Source organism: Rhinolophus hipposideros (genome assembly GCF_964194185.1).
Source record: "Rhinolophus hipposideros genome assembly, chromosome: X".
Lineage (NCBI taxonomy): Eukaryota > Metazoa > Chordata > Mammalia > Chiroptera > Rhinolophidae > Rhinolophus > Rhinolophus hipposideros.
Genome location: NC_138046.1, coordinates 34,917,352 through 34,925,936, shown reverse-complemented (window position 1 = coordinate 34,925,936; position 8,585 = coordinate 34,917,352).

The following is an 8,585-nucleotide window of genomic DNA, read 5'->3' as shown; positions in this document are numbered from 1 at the left end:
ATATTATATTATATTATATTATATTATATTATATTATATTATATTATATTATATTGACACGATCTTATAGTAAAATAAGACTAGGTCTTAGATTAATTTGTGCTCCAAAAGATGCATTAGAGCTGATTGTCTGGCTAGATCTTATTTTGGGGGAAACAAGGTAAGAGGCTCACAGGTAGATAGATATTTGAGACTATTTATGTACCTTCCAATTTTGAACTATGACATTATGGTACTGGCCTAATTTCTGAGACTGATAGGAATAGTGGCAAAGGGAAAGTTTTCCAAACGTGGATATCTACTAGTGGATGGTGCTCAGTCCCTCTCATTAATATGGACCCCAGAAAGGCCAGATATTCTGCATAGATAGCTAATCTCTGTTGAAATTGTTTAAGGCAACACTGCTAAGTGTGTCTTCTTTCCTTTAGTCTCTTTTGGGCATCCCTCAGTGATTCCTCTATCTCTCTCCCACCTGCAAGCTCTATTACCTTCTTTGTAGGAAAGATTTGCAGTTAAAAATGAAAGGAGCCTCATGGCCATCTTTGAATGAATATGAGCCGATGTTTTGCTATATCCATAGCTCTCTGCATTTGAAATCTCTCAGTCAGGAGAAAAGAGTATTGTCTGATGAGTCGTTAAGGAGGTGGGGGCAGTAGGCTTTCTAGCGTATCCCTTAAAACCACGTCTCTCTGGATTTGCCTGCTGCATCCATGAAAGACCATCCTGTACTATTTTAGCCATCAGATATTTGTGTAAATTTATGATTCTTTCTTGACCATCTAAGCAATATACCCTGAAAGCCGGGTGCCATCTGGGCTCTAAAAGAACTTTGTCATTGAATTTTCTCTACCCTTGGTTCCTTTCCTGAATCCAATTTCCTTTTTGTTCTCTTAGTGACTTTTTGTAACCTTCTTTTGATGTCATGGATAGCCAAAATCTAGATACAGGACAAGCTGATAGTATAGATATTCTCTGTGTCTTGGCAAACTTTCTCCTTGATTGGTGACTCAGGCAGGAGGAATGGGAAATGCGATGTCAGTGGAAGAATTGCTCCCTGCAATAAAGCATTAGTTTGAATCCCAACTTAAAATTTAAAAATGATGGAGAGGAGGAGACCTATGCATACCGGTTAATGATTCAGGCTGTTCATTAGCACCAAAGAAGCAAGCTTTATCATTTCTCCAGTTTCAAAAACTGAAATGCCTGCATTCAAATTACCAAAATATGCTCCAAATCCTCTTTAATTGAAAGTATGTGATGGTATCTAATGTAACATTTATCTTGCTACAATTGGCATGAGAGGAAGTGATGAGGAGATTAAAGAATATTTAATTTAAAGACAGACTTGAAGAGGTTGTGGGAGTGATTGCCAGCTTGTCAGTTGACTCACTGTTGCCTGAAGAGAACTTTTTGTCATTAGCTGATCTGAATCCCAATGTGGCCCATGACGATATAATGAAGGCTTTGTGCCTCCTCTAACCTCACCTCACTACCCCTGCACCCTCTCTCCCTGGCAGTTATTATCTCCATTAACTGATAAAAATTAGTACTCAACACCTACTGGGTATATTCACTATAGAATTGATCCAATATAAGTTCTACATTAAGGGCTTGTGTATTGACAAACATGCCTTTTCATCTCACATACAAATAAAGCAATTGTGTTTGCAGGAATCAGTGGTATTCTGCATGCAAAGAGTTGGCATTCAAAAAGAAGCCACCAGGAGTGTGGGGGAAGCATACTGTTTAGCTTAATGGATTTAGCCATGCATAGCTCTCTGTCTTGGAAAAAAATAATCTTGGGCATCAGCTTCATTTTTTATGGGAGGAAATATTCTACTTATTTCTGAGACAGGTTCTAGGTGGGCTTGATGGAATCATCTGAGATACAGAAAGAATTTTGGGAAAACTTTCAGGATAATTCTACATGGGGATAGATGTTTACACAGAAATCTGTCCTCATACATTTCAGCTATTGTGAAAGGATATGGCATCATTATACATTATAGTGCAATAATTTCTTCATTGGGTCTGGGCATGGCAGCAGGGGGATGAGGGACTAGGGCATGCATGGGAACAACTAATGTCCTGTTTTTGTCATAGGCCTCCAAAACTACTCCTGTTTTCTTAGAAGTAAAATTTTATAATAGATGTCAGTCTCTATGGATATCTCTGTGATTATCAGAGTCACCTACCATACCTAAAGTTTGAAATAATTATAGATTTAAAGGAATTTGCAAAAAATATAGACAGGTCGTGTGTACTTTTCACCCAGTTTCCTCCAACTATGGATTGATTTTTTTTCCTGGTTTTAATCACATTTATTTGATACAAGACCTCTCGATGTGTCATTCCCCCAACACATCCTGTACAGGGGATTTGGGAACACTTATATGACACAGGGCATTCCAAGAAGAAAGCATATAAATAACTGGTTAATATTTCATTACTACTACCTGTTGTATATCTTTGTTATCTTTTGATTTTAGTTCATAAAAAAATAACAATAAGTCAAACAAATAACACAAAAATATAAGAACTATCTCGAGAGTGAGCATTTTCAAAGTTGAGTGTGTTCTTTGAAAGCTTGAGTTATATATCATGTGAGTTTCTTACACATCATTGTGACTCTTATCCATGGAATAACTGAAATAGTTTTTGAAACTCAGGATGATACAGCCTCTTAAACTAGAAAATCCTACTAATGTACCCTCCTCTTGTCATGTAGTACAAGATTCCTTTCCTTGGTGACAGTCCTAGTGTTCTCAAATTTCTTATTTATGTTTGTACATCTCTTATCTAATTCCATGTTGTGAAACTTGGCAATCAAGATCATTCTCCCTATCTCTTTTAATGATTTCATGACTATCCACCACTCTTTTTTCTCAGTCTTCATTTTTCTAGATTAAATAAGGTTCATCCTTTATTAATCCTTTATTAATCATCCTTTACTAATCATCCTTTGTAAGTAGGCCCTTTCTTGGTTAATTTAGTTATATCTCCATAGGCCTACTCCAACAAGTTTATAACCACCCTTGCTTCCGGAAATAAATATACATTTGCTCCTTGGCACCAAATCTGTTGATAGAGAAATAGAGAAATATATCTGAATATGAGCAGAAGTGTGTGTGTGTGTGTGTGTGTGTGTGTGTGTGTGTGTGTGTGCATGTATATGTGTGGAGGCAAGCAGTTACGGTGGTGGGTGATGTAATTTAAGTTTCACCATTTAAATAAAACATGCTGATTTCTTCGGGTAAAATACAAACAGAAATAGGAAAATTACTTTGGATTTTCTGATATTCTGCTGAAAAATGTACTATTTCATTGGAATTATTCAAATAATTTAAAAATTTCACCGTACACATTTAATTTTCACTCATGCATTTAAAAGTATGCATACATTTCTGTTTATGACATATTTAGGAGGTTTTGCATGACTGTACACATATACATGGGTGAATCAGTAATTCGGTGGTAGGCATTACATTCTGTGATTCCAGAAAATGAAATGCTGAGGAGATGAGGCAGGAATATGCAAAGAATATTTTCTCAATTTTTTGAGGAACCTCCACACTGCCTTCCATAGTGGCTGGGCCAATCTGCGTTCCCAAAAACAGTGTGTGAGGGACCCGTTTTCACCACAGCCTCTCCAACACTTGTTATTATTTGTCTTGTTGATGATAACCATTCTAACTGGGGTGAGGTGATATCTCCTTGTGGTTTTTATTTGCATTTTTCTGATGAGTAGTGATGTTGAGCATTTTTCATATGTCTATGGGCCACTTGTATGTCCTTTTTGGAGAAATGTCTCTTCAGGTCCTTTGCCCATTTTTCAATTGGGTTGTTTGTTTTTTTTGTTTGTTTTCTGTTGTTGTAGAGTTGCATGAGTTCCTTGTATATTTTGGATATTAGTCCCTTATCAGAGGCGCTGTTTGCAAAATTCTTCTCCCATTCGGTTGGTTGTCTCTATGTTTTGTTGATGGTTTCTTTTGCTGTGCAGAAGCTTTTAAGTTTGAAATAGTCCCACTCATTTATTTTAGCTTTTATTTCCCTTGCCTTTGGAGTCAAATACATAAAATGCTCTTTGAACCCAAGATCCATAAGTGTAGTACCTATGTTTTCTTCTATGCAGTTTATTGTTTCAGGTCTTGTGTTTAGGTCTTTGATCCATTTTGAATTAATTTTGGTAGATGGTGACAGATAGCAGTCCAGTTTCATTTTTTTGCACGTGGCTATCCAATTCTCCCAGCACCATTTATTGAAGAGGTTGTCTTTACTCCATTGTACGTTTTTAGCTTCTTTGTCAAAAATTATCCGTCCATACTTATGTGGATTTATATCTGGGTTGTCTATTCTATTCCATTGTCTGTGTCTGTTTTTCTGCCAATACCATGCTGTTTTGATTATTGTAGCCCTGTAATACAAGCTAAAGTCAGGGAGTGTGATACCTCCAGCAATGCTGTTTTTCCTTAAGATTGCTTTGACTATTCAGAGCCTTTTGTGGTTCCGTTCAAATCTGATGATTTTTTATTCTATATTTTTAAAAAATGCCATTGGGATTTTGATGAGGATTGCATTAAATCTGTATATTGCTTTGGGTAATACGGCTATTTTAATTATGTTGATTCTTCCAAACCATGAACATGGAATGTCTTTCCATTTCTTTGTGTCTTCTTCAATTTCTTTTAGGAAAATCTGATAGTTTTCATCATATAGGTTTTTTACACCTTGGTTAAGTTTCTTCCTTGATATTTTATTCTTTTTGTTGCAATTGCAGAAGGAAATGTTTGCTTGTTTTTTTAATTTCTTTTTCTGAGATTTCATTGTTAGTATATAGGAATGCAAATTATAGAATTACCATATGACCTAGCAATCCCTCTTCTGGGATCTACCCAAAAAATCTGAAAACATTTATCCATAAAGACATGTGTGCTCCAATGTTCATTGCAGTTTTATTTATGGTGGCCAAGACATGGAAACAACCAAAATGTCCTTCGATAGATGAATGAAGAAAGAAGTTGTGGTATATATGCACAATGAAATACTACTTGGTGGTAAGAAAATATGAAATAGTACCATTTGTGACAACATGGATGTATCTTGAGATTATAATGCTAAGCGAAATAAGACAGACAAAACAAGTAGAGAACCATATAATTTCATTGATATCTGGTATATAAAACTGAAAACAACAAAAGAATAAGACAATCAAATGAAGGGAAAAAAACTCATAGACATAGGCAATAGTTTAGGGTTTACCAGAAGGTAAGGAGGAGGGGCTCTAGAAAAGGTTATACGGGGTCTAGTATATGGTGATGGAAAGTGAACTGACTCTCGGTGGTGAACACACAATATAAGCTATGGATAATGTATTACAGAATTGTACACCTGAAATCTATGTAACTTTACTAACAATTGTCACCCCAATAAACTTTAATTTTTTTAAAAAATAATATTTTTCTCTTAAACATTAAAATAGACCTGCCTGCAAAATAAAGCATACTAGGGCAAATGCTCTTGGCTAGTTCATTGAGATTTAAGGCTATTTAGACATTGTGTACAGTTGTTTAATGAAAAGTAAAAGAAAGGAAATTAGGAAGAAAATAATTCATTAATGAGGATGGTTAGACAACAAATTATAAGATCTTTCTCCAATTTTTAACTTTCATTTACTAACAAATGTCCCTGAGATATCTCCATTCATCTCTGCAGTTTTCAAGGTTGAGTATGTAAGGGAGATTCTTACCACACTTACCTGTAGCAGAATTTCTTCTGTGAGTGGCTGTCTTCTCACCGAGAATGAAAAATAATAAGTTGGAGAACTGGGGATTAAATTTGAAACTTTTTTTTCCAATAGGCAAACTTTGGATAAATGAGGATTTCTTTGACTCTTTTAAGGTCTTAATCTACCTTCCTGTTCCCTTATATCCAAGACTCTAGCCCTCAGACATAATCAATCTGTCCCCTATTAATTCCCTCTTTCTTTCCTCTTTCTCCTTTCTCTCCTTTCTAGTCTCTTGTCTAGGGTTTGTAAGAATAATGACCAGATACAAACATTTCTTAGTTCCTTTGGTATCCATAAAGAACTAGTCTGTTCTGGAGCAAAAATCACAGAAGAGTCTGGTGGAATTTCCTGGAAGAATAGTATAGAATTTCCTGGAAGAATAGTATAGAATTATGAGTTTAAGACACTGATTCAATATATGGCAGATCATTTACTTATTGGAAAACTGGTTAATTAGTTTCAGTCATAATGCTATTGAAACCAATGTTATAAGATTATAGATATTTTTAAACTGTAAGAGAAGTTAGAGACTAAACAAAATGTTATAAAGTTACAAAATGGGAAAATATGTTAAATTTCATTTAGTTCACATTGCCCAATAGATGTTTGAATTTCTCTGTAAATTCCCTGTCAAGAGGTTACTGAGCTCCTGCTTAAACACCTTTGGTAATAAGGAGCTCGCTACCATTGAAGTTGTCTATACCTTCTTTGTATGGCCCTTGCATATCCTTCTAAATTTTGGCTTACACTGATCCAAAATCTGTTCTATAGATTCTATCTATTAGTTCTAATTCTAATCTCATAAGGATCACAGAATACTGTTCTCTCATCTTCATGATAATTCTTAAAATATTTGATGATAACTTCCATCTTTTTCTTGATTCACCTCTTCTTTGGACTCTGTGTTTCTTATAAGACATTATTTTATTTCTCTATTATACTTGTGGTTACTTCCTTTTAAAAACTTGATGTCAGATATAAAATAGAAAGGTTAAGAAAATAAATTTTAGTATACACAGTTATGTCTAAAAATAAAACCTGGCTAGCAGGGTTTTAGGGTACAGTAGTGGCAGGAGGTCAGTGAGGAGAAGTGGGGTTGTAGAATGAACTAATTATATATTGGCAGGAAGCTACTATATTATTTTTAAAGTTTATACATTTAGAAAGAGATGTATAAGCACACATTTTGTGTTTTGGTGATAATCAGCAAGAAAAGCCCTAAGAGACATGATTAAAAGCAGTTACTGCTCTGAAACTGAGACTAAGGTTTAAGAGAGAGAGAGAGAGACAGTTCTTTTTTTTTCTTTCCATTTTTACTCTTTTATATTGTTTGAATCTTACCACTCTGGGCATATACAGTTCCATGATGCCTTATAAGTAATTTAGAACCCAAAAAGCTTTGAAAGAAAAAAGTTTTTTTTCCTATCATTTGATCATTAAGCCTGACTTAAACTGAATAATTTAGTAATGATTCAGCAAAATCTAAACCGATGTAAAGCTGTTTATAATCTTCATTATTATAATGTAGTATATATATTAATTGATTTTGTTCCAGAAATATTAATGTGTTTGATTAGGGAGTTCTGTCCCAGGTCCCATTGAGTGTGCTAAATAATGTATAGTGTGTATCAATATCTCTGTAAATCCTGAAAATTTTTGAAACATATATGGCCTTAAGTGTATTGGATATGGTTTTGTGATCCTATAAAACTTTAGTATAATAATAAAAAAATAATGGTAAAGCTTTCTAGTAAAGATGGCAGAGTAAGTAAATGCTGTGCTTACCTCTTTTCAAAACTACATCAAAATTACAACTAAAATACAGAACGACCATCTGTGAAAATCACCTGAATTCTAGCTGAATTGTAGCCCTACAAGTAAATACATGCAGAGAAAGCCATCTTGAGACTGGTAAGAGGGGCAGAGAACAGGCTGAATCCACACCAAGTGTGACCATTAACAATTGGAAGGGATGTCTTGGCTGCAGAGGTAACCCCTGGAAGAGCAATGGGTCCCAGCCTCACATTAGGCTCCCCAGCCTAGGGTTCCAGTGCCAGAGAGGGAAGTCCCCATAACTTCTGGTTGTGAAAAACAGTGGAGATTGTGGCTGAGTGAGACATAGGCAGCTGGAATCCAAGCTGCTCATCTTACAGGGCCTATGCATGGAATTACCAATGGACTCTCTTGCTCTGAGCTCCAGCACTGGGGCAGCAGCTCTAAAGGTGTCAGGGACATATGGGGAGGAACTGAGTTTCTGGCTTCAGAGTGAGGGTTGAAGGAACAGCTTTCTTCCAGATGGAGGAGCTGGCATATGCCAATTTCTTTGTTGAGCATTTCCATCCACTTCCCAGAGTGCAAATGCAGGTGGCTGCCATATCTGAGTCTCCATCAACTTGGCAAACACAGTTTGTTCACCCCATGCTAGTTATTCATTGAGACTCCAGCCCACCCAATTATTGAGCACACTCAAGCTGCTTCCAGAGGTCTTTCCATACAAATGGCCTCTCTTGGCTTATGATGTAGATTTTCTTAAAATCTCTCAAACGTTAACAAAACCCAAATGAAGAGCATATGGTCTCAGTGTGTCTTGTATGTCTGGCTGAGTAGACCTAAGCCCAGCATTAGTGAAAGCTGGCCTTGGGCTGTGGCTCAGCCTTTTGAGGTACCTCTTAGGCCTACAAGGGTTGTGGCCATGTGCACATTTCTTTGTGGCTTATGCCAGGTGACTATGGGCAGGGCACAGGCTGAGGCTAAATTTGGCCTATTGTGTGGTTCCTCCTAGAAAGCCCTGGGGCTGGCA